This window comes from Choloepus didactylus, chromosome 8 (assembly GCF_015220235.1).
Source record: "Choloepus didactylus isolate mChoDid1 chromosome 8, mChoDid1.pri, whole genome shotgun sequence".
Classification (NCBI taxonomy): domain Eukaryota; kingdom Metazoa; phylum Chordata; class Mammalia; order Pilosa; family Megalonychidae; genus Choloepus; species Choloepus didactylus.
In genome coordinates this window covers 8,307,508-8,330,103 of record NC_051314.1, presented here as the reverse complement: position 1 = coordinate 8,330,103, position 22,596 = coordinate 8,307,508, and the positions used below count along the sequence as shown (strand labels likewise).

The 22,596-nt window shown below is 43.6% G+C and overlaps 1 pseudogene; it reads left to right on the top strand.

Annotated features, from left to right (window-relative positions):
• Positions 1-1,181: 1,181 nt before the first annotated feature.
• Positions 1,182-22,596, top strand: part of LOC119542517 — a 45,584-nt pseudogene continuing 24,169 nt past the window's right edge.

The following is a 22,596-nucleotide window of genomic DNA, read 5'->3' as shown; positions in this document are numbered from 1 at the left end:
CTTTGAAGGTCAGTTTTTCTCTCCTTTCTTGAGTTGTTGATTAGCTTTGGGTTAAGGCTCTTCTCTATTAGTTTAACTTATTCTGGACCTTCAGAGTAGCATGTTTTAAAACATCCACAGTTTCTCAGGTCTTCATCATCTTATTCTTGTCCTAGATATTTGGTACAATTTTTAAAATTGTTCTTTTATGCAATCATTTCATGTCCAGGAGAAAGCTTCCTTTCCTCACTTCCTTCTCCAGTGATCTTTATGTGTTCTGATGATATTGTACACAATTTTCTCCCAAGTTAATATGATTTGCTTAAATTCTTTCCCTCCTTGGTGGCCCATTTTCCTTACAATTTTTTGATTCTGGGATGTTTCCTACCTTACAGGAATTCAGTTACACCTCCCACTGATTATTTTTTATTTTCCTTTAAGACTTTTTGACCTCCAGTTTTTTCTGTTAAGGTATCCCACCTTGGGAACACAGATATGGTCAATCCAGAAAGGTAGGTCAGTAAAAGAAAGTTCATTTTGAGTTTAGGTGTTTTAGCAAACAGAGGCTGGACTCACTGTGTACACCTCTTTCCAAGTGTTCTGCCTCAGTTTCCTGTTTTATTTATTATAGATTTTTTGTCCGGGGCAGGGGTACCTTTTGTATGCAGCACTCCTTAGCTGCTTGTGTTTCACCCTCAGTCTCTGCAGACTTGGGTCCCTATGCCTGGATAGCATGGGGTTCTAACTCACTGCTATGAGTGACTCATATTCTGCACCTGTGGCTGAAATACCTTGGGCTATGCTGCCACTGTGAGACTCCCAAGCTGTGCAGGACCAAGGAGGGTCACAATCTGAACTGGCAGATCAGGAAGGACACCTCCTGCTAATCATGGAGATTACATTTCTTCTTCTTTGATTCATAGTTTGGGGGCATACAACTCCAGTCTCTATCACCCTTTAGAGTTCCAAGCAAGTGGATACTGAGGGAACTTTTACAGGGGATGCTTTATGTCTCCAACATGATTTTTTTTTGCCAAGATTTTGAAATCAGATGCACATTTTACACATCTAAGTTTGGTCTAGACATGTAACAAGGGTTCATTGGCCACATCTGGCTACTGATGACTGTATTAGACAATGAAGGTGGAGACAAAGGCTGTCAGTCTCCTCAATGTTTGGCTTTAACTGCCATAAAGCATACCATGTCTCCTGTGTGGTACATTTTTCTCTATAATTGTCTCCCACCACCAGAATGTACTATACACATACTGACAGACCTAGCCCAGAGAACCAGGAAAAGGAAACTTAGCATCTTCTACCCATCCTTCAACCTAAGCAAGAACCGTAGAGAGTATCTCCAGGAACACCTCCCAACCAATGTCCACCAGCTTGTCTCTGGAAAACTGCACCACACTCACCAGACTGGCTGACTGGGAAAGTGTGCTGGTGTCTGATTTTCAGTCAAAAGCTGAACTTGTGGATGCAAGTTGTTTACTTCACTGGGTGTTGCTAAGTTACTCTGTGAATTAACACAGAGTGGGATGTCATATTTACCTGATGTCTCTCATGAGATGCAAAGGGATTTCTCTGCATGTGATGATGATTTCGTGCATGACTCAGAGCTGTGTGGAACCTGTGTGCCTCAGGTGGTACTTTCTGTAACATCTGTAAACTCTGAATATTCCAGGACAGATTCAATTTAAAATAATCCATACCCATCCTTCAAGACTAGGTTCATGACCACCTCCTCCAGGGAAAGTTTCCAGACTGTGTCGCTCACTCTGACACATTTTACACATGTTCCATCATGAGGAGGACTTCTAGAGTGAGGACCCACAAGTGTGGGATCATATCTACTTTGCCTCTGTCCCCAGGGCACAGCACAGAGAAGATAACCTGCAATATCAAACTGCCGTTTAATTTGGCTGATGGTTGTTAACATTGGACTCTACAAGACAGCAATCTTGCTTATGGAACAAGCATCCCAGAAGCCCTCTTTTGTCCTTTCTTGTGTACAGAATCTTTTGCTAGGCAGCCCACACCTGTCCATTCCCATAGACTACCTATCAGTGAATCAGTGTCCTATTTTGCTTACTTCTTTCCATCACAGTATGACCCAAAGCCTGGTCCTTCCGTAAGCAGCAGCAACATCACTTGAGTGTTCTTAGAGATACACGCTCTATGGCAACCACCCCAGAACTCCTGGGAGGAGCCTCGAATCTGGCTGTCAGCAAGCTCTCCAGATGTTTTCATGATCATCAGCATTTGAGAAGCCCGCAGTCTAGCCCCTTCTCAATCTGTTAATGAGCCAGTAACACTTGGTCCTGTCTCCAGTGGCTAGCAAGGCTCTGTTTGGGGAAACAGAGGCTGGAAGTTTAAGGCCAACACAGGCAATGTTGTTAAGGAGCTTATAGTGTAGGGACAACCCAAATATCTAAAATCCAAGTCCAACATTGGTTCATCATTCACTCAATCCATTGCTCAAAGCACCTCCTCTGTGCACACAGGACTTTAAGCTTCATTGCCTGCTTGTTTGGAGAAGGATTATAAGAGGCCCAGGGAAATAAAAGGCAGGCAGATTCTGTTCTCACCAGTGGATTCACTGCCTTCTGTCTTCACAGGTCTTGGTTTGTTCCTGCTTCATCCCTTTCTACAGTGGCTTAATCCCTCCTACCTTCAGAAGTGTGGTAAGTCTCCCCTACAGGGGTTGCTAGTGCTGATTCAGGGTCCCTGGGCTTACACTTAAAGGTGTGATTGCACATCTCCTTCCTGCAAGGCACCAGGCTCAGCAACTCCTACCCATGCCCTACCCCATCCTAGTCCCCAAAAGGCAGAACCTTGTGCTTCTCAGCCTTTCACAGGAGAAGCCATAGGTGGCTCCCTTCCCAGCCTCCTGGGCAGAAAATGCAACTTTGTGTATAAAAATTAATTACCTGGGTACCTGTTGGGTAAGTTGGATGATTTAATTCATGTTTACTGAAGCATCAAAGATTGGTTCCCAGTGGTATACTTAAAGTATAAGATGCTTTCCAATGCATTACACATGTAAGGGATAGCTTGGTTCTTAGAGGCAATAAAATAATACATTTTCTTAAGCAAAAAGTCTGGCCTTACATAGGTTTGTGTCTTAATTTGTTTTGCCATTATGGGTTGTAAGACATGAAGTTTAGTCTCTACAATATTAGCATTTATAGCTGGCAGTGAATTCATGAGAAGAGTAGAATACTTGATAAAAATCCTGTTTGTAGTGTAAGCAGAACCAGGTTGCAAATAGAACTCATATTTATGAACTACCTAGTATAAGCCAAGTATATTCAATTCTCAACACTCACAGTAGTTATGTTCTATGAAGTCTCTGGAGAAGTGAACTGGCCAGTAATAAACCACTGCCCCTATAAGAAATGGAGAGATAGGTTCCCGGGGAGCCTCTGGTTACAATAATCCCTCAACTTTAACCTAGTTTTATGTGTTTTTTGTTTAAAGTCACCTTATCCCTTTTGCTTCCTCCTTAAATGTACATATAGTGATTCCCTGGAAGTTCTTTGATTCACTGCCTTTTGGAGACTGTCCCACCTTGAATCCAATCTACAAACAGTATTATTGCTCTCAGGACATTTTAGAGCAGCATTTGAACAAGGCCTCCAAATATAAATTTAAGAAAGTTTAATCATCAACCCCAAGGGGAGGGGGAAGGTAATTGGAGTCCTTTAAATAAGATATTGATTCAACACTGAACTCACAGCCAACAGCACTGAAATTCAGGACTGAACAAAGCTTCTGGTTCACATGTATTTTCTCCAAAGAGCACATCACAGCTTTCTTGTACTCAAGAACACTAGAAAGCATTTCAACACTAGGCTGGGGATGGGGGGCTTATAAAGAGGAAATACCCAGAAAATGAACAAAAATGTGAAAAATGTCACTAAATACTCTGTGGAAAGACACTTGATTACACTATGAAAGCTGAGGTAAGGAAGCCGAGTGCCAGCTTCCTCAACCTCAGCTTGGGAACATGCACATGGTCAATTTGCCTGCTCTCTGCATATCCACAAATGACCACAAAAGTTCCAGGAACAGGAAACCATGATTAATGAGGATTGACACTACTTCATAGGAATTATCTTATTCATTCCATGCCACTAAAAAGAGATGCGTTTACTAATTCCATGTTACTGGTATAAAAACTGAGAATGTTAGGATCCTGTTTAATAGTGTACAGGGCACAGGACAGCCCCAAACACATTTATCTGACCCAGAAGACCATAGTGCCAAGATGCAGAAATGTTGTAGTAGGGAGAGAACTCATGAAAACTCATTGTGTGAGAGCATGAAAGCACTTCAGAAGCCCTCTGTGTTCCCACTTTAATAGAGACATAGAATACATAGGCATTGTCTTGTTCAGTTCTCTCAATTAAGGGGAAATGCAATTTTTTATCCCATGTGACTTGAGGGGGAAAACTGAGAATCAGGGACACCCAGTGACTGACCACAGTCCAGGCCCTCAATCAGGAAGACTGGAGCCTGTGCTCCACCCCTAAACAGGATGAGGCCTAAATTAGTCCATGTGGAGGGCAGCTGGTCTCCTCTGCTCCCAGTCCCAGCAAACATAGGGCTCCACAGGGAGTGTCCTCCACAGAGTGCCCAAAGCAATGTCTAGCTCCTGTTGTTGTCATGACATGGCCTGGCCCAAGCACAGTTCCTTTTTCTTCCAGTGGCTGCACATGAATGTTGTTTCTTCCCCAGATCTAGAAACCAGTGTCCCAGTAGCCTCCTGCTGGTGGCCTCTGACTGCTCAGTGCCCAGTTCTGGCCCTTCCTCCTGGTTGAGATTTTGAGTCCCTTCAGGATCTGACTCTGCTTTTTTTAATCAAAGGTTTTGATTAGAAGCTGCTGGTAGTATTTGAATTTGGATGAATTCAATAACTAGATGTACAGGCTGATTCCTGGGCCATACCAGGGACAAGGAAAGAGGAGTCCATTTGAAATCCAGGTTGTGGACTAGGCTTAGTGTCTGTGCTGGGCTACTTGGCAGCATTCTTCCAGGCAGTGGTTGTCAAGTGCAGATGATTCTGTACCTCCCACTACAGCTGCCATGGCCACTGGATTGTCACAACTGAGGGACTGCAACTAGCATCTAGTGGATAGAGGCTGGGGATGCTGCTCAACATTCTGCAGGACACAGGACAGCCCATACCACAGGCTTACATGACCCAAATGACCATAGTGCCAAGACCAAGAATCCCTTTTAACTCTGTTCCAGGGACAGGTCATGAAATCCCACTGTCCAAGAGCAGGAAATCACTTTAGAGACCCTCTCAATTCACACATTAATACAGGTATAGGCCATATGTCTGCAGAACAGAGACATTTATTTACACTCTCAGAGCTCCACTCATGGCCCAGATGCACTCTCATCCCCATTTACAGGGAGGAAACTCAGGTCTACCAGGTGGATGTGGCCATCCCAAACCTTCACAGACTCTGCATGACACACAAGCCTAGAACTGAATTCCTGCTCTCCCACTTATGAGATGGGCCACTTCGGACAAGTGTCTTAACCTTTCTGAGATTGACTTGCAAGGTGTGGATTTATAGTAGCACAATATCATGGAATTGTTTTAGAATTGAATATGATAAGGCAGATAAAGTGCTTCACACAGAGTCTGGTATATAAGTGTTTGGTAATGCAGGTTATGATGTTATTACCTTTCTTTTCCTCCAGGCCACTCTGGCCATAGCTGTTACACAATCACCCATCCAATATACTCACTTAAGCCCTGCTGAAAAGTACAACAGGTCATTCTTGAGTGTCCCCTGAGCATTCTCAGATTATTAGTGCAGAAAACTTCAAAATGGAAGGAAAACTTTTATGAGGCAGAGAAACAATTAGATTTTGGAATATTCCTTAAATGAAAAATTGTCCACATGGCCTTCTGCCTCCTCAGTCTTAATAGGGATTTCTTACATCTAATTCAAAGTTCTTTATGGCAGTGAGATTTCAATACTTTCCTCCAGCTTCCATAGAAATTGTGTGGCTATGATTTTGAAGATGTTACTGTGTATCTATCTGGTAATTGCTGGATTCAAGAGAAGTCTCCTTTAATGGCCAAAACATGACTAATAATAGCTAATAGTTTATGGACATGTTTTCAGCCAATGTCTGGAAAGTTCTGAAATTTGGAAGGAAGAACATATTCCCTTCTTAGTGTTTTGAAATCATTCTTCTGAGGGCATCCTGACAAGAAAGTGGGCTGGCTGTGGTTTGGGAATCATTCTGGACACCAGTTGCCCAGGTTCAAATTCTATCCAAATTGTAACAGCACTTGCCTGTCCCAGCTTGGCTGTGGACAGCAAGATTATTCAGGATATAGAAGATGGAAAACTCATCCTCAGCATAACTTGTTCAAATGCTGCTTTTGAAGTTGGAGGATAAAAGGACATCTCCTGCAGGGCATCTGCACCAGAGTCACTATTTCATATAAGTCTCAGTGTCTCTCAAGATGATTATCTCCATTTTTAATTTATGGAGGGAAATACTCACAGTGGTTAAGTGTCCTGTCCAAGATTTCCCAAGCACCAAGGAGATTTGCATTTGAAACTGTGACCACCTGTCTCCTCTAGGGCAGTAGCCAGGTCTCCATCAACTCTCTCCCCAGTGCCCACAGGACCCCTCATTTACATGCCACCTTTATGCACATTATAAAAGGCACTCACATGGGCACCCACCTGGGCATAGGACTTGGCTAGCAGATGGTGGGTGGCCTCCAGCCTCCATCTTGCCTCTTGGCCAAGCACCTTTGTACACTGAACAAACTACACAACAGCTCAAGGCAGCCCTGGGTGCCTGGCATGGTAATACTCAACAAAGATTTATTGAAAGATTGACTTAAGTGTGATTCCAAAACCCCTAGTCTCCCACTGCATCACCTGCTGGCAACTCTGAGAAGCCTTTATCCATAGTAACAAAAACATATGAAACTCTTGCACAAAACATCCATCAATATGTGCCCTGGTTTCATCCTTTAACAGTGATACATCAATGGAGGTTTGACTGACAATCTGCCCTTCTCTGATGATAAAACAACCATCTCTGTGTCCGCATTGTTTGGGGAGCACTACATCTGCCCCAAGGTCAAGTCAACAAGCTTTCTTCATTTGAACATGTTCAAGTTCAGTATGCATGTCTGCTCAGAAAATGCCTACCTTATTTTCAGAGGATTCTTCCCCTTGGATCCCAAGGTGAGTGGTGCAAGAAAGAGTTGTGTTTGTGGTGTGCACATATGTCTGTGCAGGCCTAGTTCAGTTCTCCTGCCTTCCTGCCTGCAAGGAGATTTCAGTGGTTCCATATACAAATGAACAGAAATAGTCAATGAAAAGATGAAAAACAAATAGCTTGTCCCAGAAGCTCAGAGATTATCAATCCTGCTGCCCATTGGAAGCACCTGAAACATTTAAACACTACTGAAGCTCAGACCCCACTCCCAGTGATTGTGATGTAATTGGCCAGGAATGAGGCTTGGGAATCAGAATCTTTGTTTCAAGTTATGCAGAAGATTATTATTTGAAGCCATGGTCAAGCACCACAGAATTCAGTGGTTTAACCTCTTTAGGTCATTTTTGTTTGATTGTGACTTCCATTTGGACATAGGGCAAGGTGTAGACTGTGACCACTGACTGTAGGTCTTCTGGAAGAGAAAGAGGTTTGTGCAATTCTCTGCATACCACCAAGAGCTGACACTCCCAGTAAGAAGGAAGAATGTCCAAAAGAACTGTTTTTCTTGTGTGGTTTATAGAAGTCAGTCTTTAATAGGACCTCACCCCCACAGTTGCTGTTCTTGGCTGCAGAGAGCAGGGGAGTGTCATTCAATCAGAAGAAGAGACAGCTACTGTTGGACCAGTGATAACTAGGACAGGTTCTGACATGTTTCAAAAGGGAGGCTTGTCCCAGGGAAAAAAGGGATCCCAGAAAAACAGCACCTGTCCTGCCTGGGCTTCCACCAAAGGCTCCATGGAGGAGGTGACATCTGTGCCATGTGTGCAGATTAGAGGAAATGCTGTCTCCCAGGAGCACAAAGCCCTCTTTTCAGCTTCACTGAGAACCTGATAGGCACTCAGAAGGGCTCAGGAATTAAAGGGTCCTTCACTGCATCTCAACTGTCTTGAAGTGGTGTTTAATAAATGGCACTTTATAGATTCCTCTGTGCAATTACTTTATTTGATTTGCTCCCAGGAACTTGGAGAGATATGCTTCCAAGGATATTTGGACACCCTTAGATTCTTGGAAGAGCAGGGAATGTATGGGGCAGGAGGTCAGATGAACCACATTAGCAGGCTCTTTTGTTGGTGGTCTTTGGTATCAGAAGATTGAACCTCAGTTACATCTGCTGGGACTCAGCACTTTCACATCACTCTTGCTCAATCCATGCATTGCTAAATGAAATAGGAAAACATTTCCCACTTTATAGATGAGGAAATGGAAGCATGAAGAGATGAAAAAAGACCACGTGGCACTAAGGGGAAGGGCTGGAATTCACCTCAGAGTGCCTCCTCCCACAGGGTCACCTCATCTATAGGCTTTTATGATTATTTTGCTCTTCTGCTTGAACCAGAATGAACCTTTCATTTAACAGGGAAAGAAATTGGAGAGAGTTAAATTCTGTTGCAAAAATGATGTAATCAGAATGGTTATCTCCAGCCAATTTGTGGTCATGCCTGGTAAACTAGTTCTCCTACCCAGGGCAGGATGGTACCTTTGAGTCATCCCAGCTCTTACAGGCTGTAGAGGCACTAGAACAGAGTCCAACATTGGATGTCTTTGGAGCTACTTTTCTGCAGTACTAAAGGTTGGTTGGATTGTTTATTGATTTACTAGTCCTCTGGGTTAGTTTTTGGCCAAAATAAAGGAGGCACTGTGGTTAAAATGACCTGTAAACAATTTGCATTCTCCATGGATTCTGAGTTTGCAAATTCACCTGCTTGCTAAAATGTGCTAATAACCTGAAAAGCACTACTCATGACACTTTAGAGGTCATGCATGGCACAAGAGTTGGAAGATTTGAGTGGACTAATGCACATGATCCCAGCTGAGTTCAAGCAAGGTGATGCTTGGCTGTCTTCTCACCTCATAGTGCAAACAAGTTTCCTTTTCATGGTCTTTTAATGCCAAGTCTTATGCATTTTTATGCTTATTTTGGAGATTTCACTGTTTAAAATTTCCCCAAGTGTAGTGCTGAAGAACTGTCTAGACTACTGAATGTGCACCTTCTGTGATGGACCTTATAAGGAAAATACATGGTTTAGATCACCCTTGTTCAGGCATGAGTTCTTATGTGGTTGGCCATGAGTGCAATGTTAGCAAATCAACAATATATATTGCATAATGTCTTTAAAGAAAACCAAACATAAAACAATCTTATGGATTGATCTGTTGATGAAATTGTTGTGAGTAGAGACTTGCGTGGACTTAAGCCTGTACTTCCCCAGGAGCAAAGTTTCAATATACACTAATTCTGTGCCATCAGCAACTTTATAGAACTTTAATGTGAATAAAGAAAATCAACTGTGTACCTATTTCTCCACTCAGGAAATAGTCTATCCCTGTGGATTGCTAAGCAAGTGGCTATGTGCTAGGGTTACCCCAGTGAACAGAGGGAAGTGGCCCCTGCCTTCACCTTGCACTGTTATGGGAAGACAGGTAGATAAGACAGTAGAATTGTGATAAGAACTTGGGCAGGGAGATGCAAGACTCTCACAGAGGAGGGATCTCACAAGCAGGGGAACTAAGGCTTCCAGGAGGATGTGATATCCAAGTTGAGAACTTGTAGATGAATAAAAGAGTTTTAGGCACAGGGACATGGGTGTAAGACCTGCAGGCAACATTATGTGGCCTGTTAGAGGGAAGGAAAGAAGCCTTGTTGAGCAAGTGGCAGGGAGTGGGGAGGCACAGAGAGAGATGGACAGAGAGGAGGCAGGACAATGATGAGTGGAATCAGAGGGCCAGGCAGGACCCATGAACATGGCACTTTCCTTTCCAGAGCAATGGGAAGCCATAGAGGGTTGATGGCACAGGAGTAAGAGCATCAGATGAGTGCCACATCTCTGCTGCAGTGTGGAGAATGCTGGGAGAGGGTGAAAGAGGCATCCAGGAGGTGAATGGGGAGACAAGATGCTTAGCCAGGGTCAGCAGGGAGGACAGCAACAGAGAGACAGGTTCATTGGGGCCCAAGCAACATAACTTGGGGAAAATCAGAGGCTCAGGAAGAGGGAGACTCAAGGGTGGAGTCCCCACTTCTGGCTCCAGCAGCTGTAGGCCCCTCAGAAGGGAGCAAGTTTGCAAAGAAACATGATGTGCTCTGTGTGGTATGAATGGAGAAAGAGGTGCCCCAGGAGTATCCTTGCATGACAGGTATTGGAGTCTGGAGTTAGGGAAGGAAATCAGGGCTAGGGATGAAATTAGCATTACAATGCAAGTGGACTCAGCTCTGCTGTTTCCCAACTCAGTGACTTTGGACAAACCTTTCCCTCCCTGGGCCTTGGGGGCCACATCACAGAAAAGGAAGTTTGGAATAAGGATGTATCAGTAATTCAGAATAATTGTGGAGACTGACTGGGGACCAAGCCCACATAGTCTGAGCTCAGTTTGGGTATAATGATCAAAGCAAGATTCCTGACCAGGCTGGCCTCTGCTCTGCAGAGGACAGACAGCTGCTGTCCTGATGACCCATCCCTCTGGGGGTGGAATCTTGAAACATATCTGCAGGAAAGTGATATCTCAGAGGGTGAAGAGTGTGGTTAACAGAGTCCCAGGAATGTCTAGGGGGAAGCACACAAGTGTGGTGTAATTTGGGGAGCAAGGTGTGGGCATTTGGGAGCAGCCCCTGGTATATTGACCCTGAGGCTGCATTGGAGAGATGAACCAGGTGCAGCCTTGGGCATTTCTGACTACCTGTCAGTAAGCACTTCCTGGTGTTGGCTGCTGGGCCTCAGCACCTAGGACAGTGCCTGTCCTGCACACTGCTCCCTTACCTACTGCTCCTTCCATTTATTTCATCAGTAGGTGACTGAGTGACAAGGCAGTGTGAAAGAATAACATTGTATCAAGGATGTCAGTCCTGGGTTTATTTCCTGGCTCTGCCACCTACTAGCTGTGTGGTCTTGGACAAGTCACTTAACCTCTCTGTTTTTCTGAGTCTTCAGCTGACATGAAGGTGATGGTAATGATAATAGTCAAATGGGTGCTATCAAGCCTATGATGTTCCTAGCTTAGGGCCTGAGACAGCTTAACCAGTGGGTCAGTTATTAGAAATTAACTATAACACCTATCTTTCAACTTCATGAATCCAGGTGTGGATATGGAGCCCAAATGGCTGATGAGTGAGGGAGTCAGGAGTTGAGCTCATAACTGTTTGGCTTCAAAGACCTTCATTACTTTCTTTTCATCATAAATGTCTGCCCATCCTTGAATTTCAGCTAAGAACAGGACTGCACTTTCCCTCATGTTTGCTTCCTTATGCTCTAGCTCAGTGGGTGAGAAGGGAAAAATCTCTGTTTCCCAAATTATCCTGATGGGTTTCTTGTCCCATGCCCTAAGTAGGCATCTGTGTCAGTCCAGTGCCAAGTCTGAAATTAACCTCTGAAGAGAGAAAGTCTGAGGTCACTCCTCCCTGCAGGGAAAACATGAGCCTGGAGGCTCCCTTGGAGGCAGGTGCCTTTGAGATGAAACCCAAGGTAGCTGAGCTGATGGAGACCCTGTCCCCCAAGCTTGCTAAAGGTACTGGCTGATTGGGAGGTGGGGACAGGTGAAGGAAGTTGTTTTCTGGGATGTTTTGAGGAGAAAAGGGTTTTTTTCCTGTGTGTTGTGTAGGAGGATGATGCAGCCTAGTTGGGAAGAGATGGGGCAAAGCAACCAGGGACAAGGTTAGCTTATGGCCACCACCTCCCACTGGCACAGGCTAAGCTCAGAGATGCCAAAGCACACTAGACACAAGCCAGACCCCGGGCCACCACTTCTCACAGGCACAGACTGAGCTCAGGGCAGCCATCACACACCAGCACAGTTGTCCCCCTGTCTGGTTTCCTTGGCTTATAAGGACTTCAGCCTCATTGGATTAAGGTCACCCTCATTAAGTTTGGACATGTTGACTAATGACAGCATCTTCACAAACACAGGGCTGGGAGTTAGGATGTCAACATGCTTTTGTGGGGATACATTTCAATTCCCACCAGGCCTTCAGGAATATTTCATAGAAATTTCAAGCATTACTAGCTAAAAGGGCTTGGTTTTCACACTGCTGGGAGACATATCTTACATGGAGTGACCTTATTTCTTGTTCAGCACTGAGAGAAGCAAAGAAGGACAGAGGTGGCTACATGAGCAAGATGGGGAGCTTTTTCCCCTTGAGGATAATGTCCTGTATGATGCTGCCCTGCACACTGTCTCTGGAGTCTGCAGTTACTCTTATCCAGAGGTGAGAATTTCATGTGCTATGTGTCTTCCTCAGGGGTTGATGTGAGGATGAAATGAGATAGCACAGGTCAGGCCCTCAGCCAGGTGTGGCTCCTGGCCCATCAGGACAGACAGAGTCCCTGCTGACCAGAGCACACAGTCTATATGGAAGTCCCTGGAAAGTGGCCCTCTTGCCCTCCTGGCTACCATGAGCACCCTGTCAGCTGGCACAATCTCAGAAATCAAATGGAAGGCTTGATGAACCCAGTTGTGACCACACAGCATCTGCTCCCATCCCTCATTATAACCTGGGGAAATTGAAGCTCAGAGAGGTTGGAATCACAACTCTGAGGGCATAGTGCTGACAAGAATGTTAAACCAGGCTAATGTGTCAGAGTGCAGGCAATCCTTCTTTCATTCTAGGTATAGCTTATGTGATTCACCATCAGCAAAGGAGATGAAAAGGTTAAAGAAAGATGCCCCTAGAACTTGCTGCTTGGACATGGTCAGGCATGTAGCTCAGGGGTGGAACTGCCCAGCTTCAAATCCTGGCTCCACCACTGACAAAGCTGTGTGATCCATGAGAGCTGAATTTACCTCTCTGTGCTGCAGTTTCTTCAAGTAGAAATCAGGGGTGATAAGAGAACACCCTTTGACCAAGCTTGGTCAAGAGAAAAAATGGGTTGGGAGGTGCAAAGTTTGTATCATTGTAGTTGATTTTTATTTTCATATAATAGTAATGATAGCAAAAAAGCAGGCAACAAGAGAGTATGGGCTTTAGATATATATAAGTGTGCTGCAATATGACCTCAGAGAAGTTAACTCACCTTCAAGTATCTGTTCTTTCATCTGTGGTACCTGGATAAGAAAAACTACCTTGAGGGCTTGCTTGAAAACAGAAAGCACTTGATTTAAAAAAAATCTATTGTTCTGACTGACTCCAAATCTTAGAAATAGCAAGAATAGGGGCAGGGGGTGTGGTGGAACTATATGCTGTGGGAATCCAGGAAAGGGAGACTAAAGACCCTAAAAGTATGAAAAGGTGGAAGTGCTGTCTGCCTATTGGGAAGAGCCTGCCAGACCAGTGAGCTTTCAGTGGACTTGACTTTTAGAAATCTAACAGGTAACCAGTTAATCTCAGACTTAGGCTCCTCAAGGAGTAGGGACTTGGGAGTCCTGAGAAAATACTCCTGAAAGAGAGAATAAGCCGACCTAGCAGCAGGATTTTGAGGACCACCTGGAAGTTCCAATTCTCCCATTTGTCCTGGGACCTCTCTCCCAGCACCCTCTGACCTCTGGCTCCAATCTGGCCCCTTGGTCTGTGACACAGCCTTATCCTGTGCTCTCGTGAGTTGGAATCACTGTTTCATGGATCCCAGTCTTCCTTTTTCTTGGATTAGTCCCTCATTTTTCTGGAGTAGGGACTCAAGCAAGAAAATATTTTGAAATTGTGTATATCAGGAAAGGTATTTATTTTCCACCACATTTGGCTGATAGTTTGGCTGCGTATCAAATTTTAGGATGAAAATAATTTCCTCAAAGAAAATTGAGCCATTGTTTCATCCAGAATTGCTAATGAGTAGTCTTGATTTTAGGATTTTTATACCCATTATAATCTGAAATTTCATGAAGTATGTCTTAATGTGGCTCTTTTTTTTTCCATTCATTCAGCTGGATATTCACTGCAAAATTTCAATTTAAACTCTTTTGCCTATTCCTCAGTTCAGGGAAATTATCTTCTGTTATTTCTATAATTTTCTCTTCTCCATCTGCTTTCTTTTCTCTCTCAGGTCTCATATTATTAACACATTTAATGGTTTGTATTAGAAACCTGCCTCTGTCTCTGATTTCCATATTTTTCACTTCTCTTTATCACTTTAACTTTGTTCTGGGAGTTTTTCAAGTTTGATTTTCCAATTGCTCCAAATAGATAACTTTTAATTTCAGTAAACATAATTTAGTCTCTAAGAGTCCCTTATAGTCACTGTTTCTTCCTTTTTCTTAGCATTAACTACTTGTTTAATGGATATAATATTCTCCTGGAGCCCCTTTTGCTGTTCTCTGAATTATCTTTTCTCTTTATCTTTTCTTTTTTTCTTCTTGGATCACTTTTTCTGCTTATAATCATCATTCTCTTTTATGCTACTTGTTCTCTGTGTGTGCCTGGTGATTCTCAGTTGACATACACACACAGAGGAATGTCTGTCTAGAGTTTACTGTGATGACAGGTCTGGTTTCCAGTGATAGAGTTTGATGTGAGAATATTTGGGGTGCCACTTTGCAGAGTTCTCTTTGGTGGGAGGAGTTAGGCAGTGACCCACAGGCTGAGGGCCTCCCACTGACATCCAGAGGGAAATCTATTCAAGGTACCACCTTCGTACTAGAAGCCTTGCTTTTCCCCAGATTGTTGGGTGGTTTCTACAGAGAGGAACTATCAGGCTTTGACCTGGCATTAAATGCCAGCTCTCTGTGATTAGTGCAGAGGTTGGCATACAGGGTTCTTGCTCTGCATGTTTCACTGTCAGTGCCACACCTACTGTGTGGGTTCTGGTGATCTATTGAACTTTCTTGCTCATTGGTGAGCCCTTGTCCACCCACCTCTATTATGTTTTGCAATTATAGATATGTCCCTTCTTTTGAGTCTGCATTTTCATTTCAGAATGAACATAAGGCAATGAAGTGTACATTTTAGAACATGAGCATTTATTTTCCCTCAGATTTTCTTCAAATTTTCATTGGTGTTTGCTTCCTTTTTTGTAAGCTGGTTAGTCTGGGATATCCTGCAGTACATTTCTAGATTCCATGCCCCCTTCAAATTCCAACTCAATTCTCTTCCACTTGGTAAATCTTCCCAATCACTTCCTCACCCCCACAGAATAAGCTGCCTTTGTGCTACAATTGGCTTCCTAGGAGTTGGGGTGGGGTGGGTCAGGCATTTATTGAACATTGCCATGTGGGGCTTTTGGTGTTTGGGGGTTGAGATCCTGTGGAGGGTCAGGTCAAGCCTTCCTCATGGGTTGCCTTGGTGGGCTCACACAAGATCATTCAGGGTTTGAAGAAGGGGGTAGTATTTTGACTACAAGATACTTTCCATCAGCTGCCATCTTGCCTCATTTCTCTTTAAGAAAGTTAGAAACCAGCAATGCCCAGGCTTTTTTCTTTTATTTCCATGTAAATCCCTTGTCCTAACTTGTATCAAAGTGGCCTAACTTTGTTTTAGGGCTTTCTGTTGAGGCTTATCTTTGGCTTCAAGTTGCAAATTCAATCTCTGGGAACTCATTGGATTATGGTTAGAGGTGACTCTGACAATTTACCCAGACTGATGGTACTGTTGTAAGAGTGCTGCACTTGATTTGGGGTGGTTGTTTTCTTCATTTTGTTTTTTGGTTTTTGTTTCCCTGACTTTTTTAATGCTGATATGGTGCACTTTGTGTGTGTGTGTGTGTGTGTGTGTGTGTGCGCGCGCGTGTGTATGAATGTATATGTACATGTTTGAGTGTGCTGGTGACAGTTTATTCCCATAGGTTGGTGAAGTGGTTGTGTCTTTGTGCATGTGTGTGTGGGTGTACACACATGAGCAACCTACTGATGCTTTGGGCTTTATTACCTCAGGCTGGTAATGTGCTTCCTATATATTCCTGATGGCATCCAGTGGCTGCAGTGGGCAAATGCCCAAATTTATTTCTGTGATGGCTTGTCTGCTCCCCACTTCCAGGTAAATCATCTGATTGTGAGTGTGGGGCTGCACAGACATCCTGTTCTTCTGATCAGACCACCATGATAATCCTGAAAATTTTGCTGAGCACTGATTGGCAGTGAGCACCCTGTCCTCTAGTGGAGGGAGCTTCTGCCTTAGAGTGGCATCTGAATAAATCAGAGGTTACAGTGCTGAAAATGAGAATCAGGAGGGCACAGGGTGCATAGGAGTCCACAGAGAGGTGTGGGAAGCCTTCCTATAGGAGGAGCCCTATTAAGCACAGAGTAGGGTAGAGCAGGGAGATAAAGCAGGGAGAAGGCCATCTCAGGCAGAGGGAGCAGGATGAAGGTCAGTGAGTTTCAACAGCCTGTGCTTTGCTTAGATGATGCAGCCCTAGATGCCTGCAGCTCAGTGAGTGAGGTGTGAAAGGGAACATGCCAGGCTTCTCAGGATGGGTGAGGGGGAGCCAGCTAAAGTGGAACCTGGCAAACTGAATCCTTAACAAGTGGCCTACCCAGGCAATGCTGCCATATTCTGAATTCAGAAAACTGCTGATGTAGAGCAGGAAGGCCCTTGAGATTTGGGGCCTGAACCTTATCCTGAAAATTGTGGGCTTCTATTCCTTACCTGAGGAATTGGAGACTTATTGCTGTTGTCCTTGTTGTTTTTAGTATTATTGGCATCCATGAAAGGGTTTAAAAAGGGGAGCATGAGGATTTGGTTTGCACTGGAAGTGGAGGGTGGATTACAGGGCCCACCTGGCAGCAGAGGCCCCAGCAAGGGGGCTGCCACCATGCCTGGTCTGCATAAAAGGATGGGGGAGGCTGCCATAGACTTTAGGGACAGCCTTGGGGCAGTTGCATTCTGAGGGAGTGGGGACAGCCAGCCAGCAGGAATCTGGGGTGGTGGTGGATGGTGGCAGGCTGCAATGTGGTACCTGCTGGTGAGCTGGTTTGTGTGGATGCAATGGATGGACCCTGTCAATTACTGGGGATGCCTGTGGATATTCAGTGGGTGATGTCTAGGGACTGAGAGAATGGAGATGGTGCTGTCACCCCAGCAAGTGTGGTGGCAGGAGATCTGGGTGGGGGCTCAGCCTCCCTGCACTACCCAGAGTGTGCATGGCCAGGAACTCAGCTCCCAGCAGGTTGGCTGACTCTGTGATGGAAGACATCAGAGCTGCAGGAACAGTGGCTAAGCTATCTTTCTTCCTGTGGTTCAGATGCCGAACTCCACCACCAGAACATCAGGCTTTCACACAAGAACTGAAACACGACTGATGCTGATGGCCTCCCCATATCCCCATATCTCTGGACTGTCCAGGAGGGCTCAAGCTGAGGTCACCCAGTGATCCATGCTCCAGCCTGGCCTGAGCTTCTACTCAGGCAGCAAAGTAGCTGCCAGGGTGGGATGACTGGAATAGAGTTTCTCAGTCATTTTGGGAGAAGAGTTTCAGAATTTCTTTAAAGGGTGATAAACCTACCCAACCTTTGTGATGTTACCTATCCTGGGCCTTTTAATGAGCTGATGCTTCAGATGTACAGAACACTGGCTTCTGCACTCAATTTATTGTTTATTGAAGACACATGTAATGGAGTTCTTTATATTGAAAAATAGGAAGATATTTTGTTATAAGTGGAAGTCTATCTTTTCTGGAAAGCTAACATGTAAGTGTGCATGTCAGTTGGGTCAGTTGCTTGGAACATGTCACCTGGGGGGCAAGAAAGGAGGGTCCATTGTTGGCTTTGCTTCACAGCCATCTTAAAGGACTGTCCAGTGTGAGGGTCCTGAATGGCTAGTGTTTGAAGTTGGGGTCTGCCTGGCTGGGGACTGGACTGTCCCTGGCTTTTGTGTACTCCTGGATTTGGAAGGAAGAGAGTGGCATGATTCTACCTTCCCATATAGGAGAGGCTCTGGGCAGCATGAGGGGTTGTGATGCTTCTCCAAGTAGGGCTGCCTGCAAGTCAGAGTCCTGTCTGTCAGGGTGTATTAAAGAGACAAATTATTTACATTTGAGAACACTTATTTTGACCTAGCCAAAATATTAAAAGATTTTGTATAAAAATTTAAGGAAATTTTATGATATGTTGGGTTGTGTATTTGTGAAGCATGAAATGTTAATTGAGTAAGACTTCAAAAAACCTTATCAAGCAGACAGTCATCCTGGCATGCCAAGCTTAAGTGAAATACAAGCAAACCATCAACTCTGCTTTCCATTTGTCCTCTAAGATGTGAAACTGGCTCAATTCCCATGCCTTCTGACCTGTGTCCTTTTCTTCCCATCTCATCCTCTCATAGCATAACCTTCTCTCTGTTCTCACTAGTCCTCCAGGTTTATTGGCAAAGAACACTTGAGTCAGCGAACACACCTTTGCCACAGGTGTAATGAATTATTAGCAAACTTAAGGTAATATTACTCAAGGTGAAGTGGGTGTGCTTTTTCTTATTTATGCACTTGAGTAGAACAATTAAAAAAGGACACACTTGAACTCCTAGGTATTGGCAAAGAGAGTCACAACTCTCACTTGTATTGTGTAACAAAAGAAAACCAATTGGGAAATTCCAAAGCAAGAGGTTCTGATAAAGGTGTGGTAGTACATGTTCTGGAATATTCCACTATTAAGATTAACCAACTTCTAGTACATTTGAAGTCAGGCATCAATAGTTTTTGTTTGGTTGACAAACAGATTGCAAAACTTGAAGAAGGATATTGGCCCTGTTTTGTTAAAAATAAAATAAAATAGAATTTTATTGGTGCCTATCTATATATGAGGGTATATAGATAGATAAAAGACTAAAAGGATATATTCTGGAATATTTACAGTGGTTATCATTTTGATTACTCATATTTTACCCTTGGCCACTTTAATTGTTTTCTAGATTTCTATAATGAACATGTATTACTTTTATAATCAGAGTATAACTCACAATAAATGTTTTTTTAATAAAAATAATTGTTTATTTATTGAACCTGGGGTATATTAGATATACAACCAGTTTCAAATTCACATCTTTAATTCAATTTTGATGTGTTTTCACACAGTCAAAAATAATTGGCATCCAACCGTTGTCCTAAGGTGAAGCAACAGTCACCTTATCAAAAAACTGTTGCAATTATTTTCACCCAAGTGAAAAAAAATGTTTATCCTGTACAAGAAAACCTGTAACAAATTTAAATTAATTATATATAACTTATTGGTTATATATAATTAATATATATTAATATATAAGTCACCCAGAACACCTTGCAAAGATGCAAAAAATATTACAAGTAACTAATAAACATCAGTCACAACATAATCCAGTATCATCCCCAGACCAAACCAGATCCTCCTTTAATTTTAAACCCATCATCAGAGACCAAGAGAGTCATTTCATTTTATGCAAATTCCATGTGCCAATAATGAAAGACCCAAGAAAAGCAAAAACAAAACCCTAGGACTCACACTAGTGTCCAGTATGCCAATTAAATTGTGGCCAAAATGCCTCTGGTCAAAAATAAAATAGTGGCTGTGTATCAGTGAAATTAAATCCAAGAGGTTTTAATTTAATTTAATCCTTTGGCATTAGAAATCCAGATTTTCCAATTACATGAATACACACTTCCTATATGGCAAGAGCAAGTGGACATGCCAGCACAAAAAGGAAAAGAGCTACCATTTGCTGAAACACCAAGAGAATTGGCTTTAACAGGGATTTCTTATAAGGTTAGGCAGAAACCAAAAAACTGGTTACTAGCTGCTTGTGTCATCAATTTTAGTGGAGGTGACTGAGACTTAAAGTTCAATTTAAAAATTTAGGAGGGAGGAATGTATGTTGCAGCAAGTCTTATCTTTAAAGCAAAACAAGAAAGAACATATAAAAGTACCCAGCCATGGTTATCTACTCCATAGTCAGAAAGCTGTGACATTAATGTGGGCAGAAAATGCCCAGATGCAGACTGGTTGTTTCTTGTAAGAAGTCAACAAAACTACTTGAACTGCAGGAGAGTGTACCAAAGAATGCAGTCATTTTAGTGGAGTATTATCAGCCCCTGTGCTGATTTCTTGAACAAACCACATTCTATTATGAAGACAAAAGAAAAAGAAGACATAGAAAGGACCGTACTCTTATGTTTCATTTATAGTGTTTGAGTTCTGGAAGGACTGTATAATGGAAGCAGAAATCAAATAAGAAATGATGCCAGAGGGAGATCTAAGATGGTGGCATAGAGAGGAGTGAAAGCCAAGTAGTCCCCCTGGAACAACTAAAAACAAAACAGAAACAACCAGTAAATAAACTAGAATAACTGTGGGGGGACAAATGTGACCATCCACTCATCATGCACCAACCTGAAATGGGAGGAATGCCCAAGATCACAGCATAAAATCTGTAGTAAAAACTTTGGACCCAGATTTCTGGAAGATGGTGGTTAGGAGAGACAGGGCAAACAAACACCTCTGTGAAAAATACTAGATAAAAGCCAGAAAGTCACCCAGAACACCAGTTCCAGTGATGCACCAGCTGGACAAGGTCTGCTAAATCCACAGGGACCATGCACTTGGTGAAACCAGGAGCCTGCATTCTTTTTTTTTTTTTTTTTAATCTTCATTTTATTGAGATATATTCACATACCATGCAGTCATACAAAACAAATCGTACATTCGATTGTTCACAGTACCATTACGTAGTTGTACATTCATCACCTAAATCAATTCCTGACACCTTCATTAGCACACACACAAAAATAACAAGAATAATAATTAAAGTAAAAAAAGAGCAATTGAAGTAAAAAAGAACACTGGGTACCTTTGTCTGTTCGTTTGTTTGTTTCCTTCCCCTATTTTTCTACTCATCCATCCATAAACTAGACAAAGGGGAGTGTGGTCCTTATGGTTTTCCCAATCCCATTGTCACCCCTCATAAGCTACATTTTATACAGTTGTCTTTGAGATTTATGGGTTCTGGGTTGTAGTTTGATAGTTTCAGGTATCCACCACCAGCTACCCCAATTCTTTAGAACCTAAAAAGGGTTGTCTAAATTGTGTGTAAGAGTGCCCACCAGAGTTACCTCTCGGCTCCTTTTGGAATCTCTCTGCTACTGAAGCTTATTTCATTTCCTTTCACATCCCCCTTTTGGTCAAGAAGATGTTCTCCGTCCCACGATGCCAGGTCTACATTCCTCCCCGGGAGTCATATTCCACGTTGCCAGGGAGATTCATTCCCCTGGGTGTCTGATCCCACGTAGGGGGGCAGGGCAGTGATTTCACCTTTCAAGTTGGCTTAGCTAGAGAGAGAGGGCCACATCTGAGCAACAAAGAGGCATTCGGGAGGAGGCTTTTAGGCACAATTATAGGGAAGCCTAGCCTCTCCTTTGCAGCAACAGTCTTCCCAAGGGTAAAACCTATGGTAGAGGGCTCAACCCATCAAACCACCAGTTCCCTATGTCTGTGGTCATGTTAGCAACCATTGAGGTGGGGTAGGCCAATACCCTGCATTCTCCACAGGAGCCTGCATTCTGAAATGAGTGAGTAAGCCTACTAAATATCTGGCAGCCATACTGCAATGTGGGGGAACCATGGGTTGGTGTTTGGAGTCAGACTAGCTCTTTTTAAAAACCCAAAAGCAGCTGTGAATATGGCAGTGAGAACCACACAGGGAAGCATGGCAGGAATGGCATCTCCACAACCTGTGAGTATACCTCAATATCTGGCTTGGATGATAAACTTTCATGCACCCACTGCTAATTGTCTCAGAGGTAGGAAGGCAGATGTGAGGCCAAAAGATGGCCTCTTAGCCATCTTTCTGGTGGGCTGGGAATGCTCCTGCCCAGCACCAGCAACACAGCCCAGAGCTGTGCCAAAAAACCCAGTGTGATGGAAAGTGTTTCCAGCAATGCATGCACATGCCACAATATCTAGCATGGACAATAGCCTTTCATGCACCTGCAGCTAATTGTCCAGGAGCTAGGAAGGCAGAGCAGTGTGAAAAGAGGGAGATTAACATGCCCCATTCAGCCATACTTTCAGTAGGCTGGGAATGTCCCTACATGGCCCTTGGCCCAGAACTTCCCTTGACGGTTGGTGCACACTTGTGATGTAGCACAGCCTTCCCTCAGCAGAGGACTTAGAAGGGCATGGCTTGGAAGAGGGACCCACTCAGAAATCCCAGGGACCATACACCACCTTAGTTCTTTGTTCTTTAACTGTTCAACTCATTAGCAGAGGCTCACCAACATTATTGAATCTTTACTAAAAGTCAACTGATTGCAGATGCTAGTCCCATATACAGAATGCCTCCACATCAAGTGGACTCCAGGATTGGGATATGCTTGGAGAGTGAAGCCAACAGGTGAAATAAGCTAACACAGGGTAGGTGTTTGCACAGACCACAGCACAAAAGAAGTGCTTGATAGCTTTCACTGTCATTGTTATCATGGTCAGCACCTTGGTTACTTGTCTTGCTGTCATCTCTCTCTCTGCACATGGGGAAGAGGC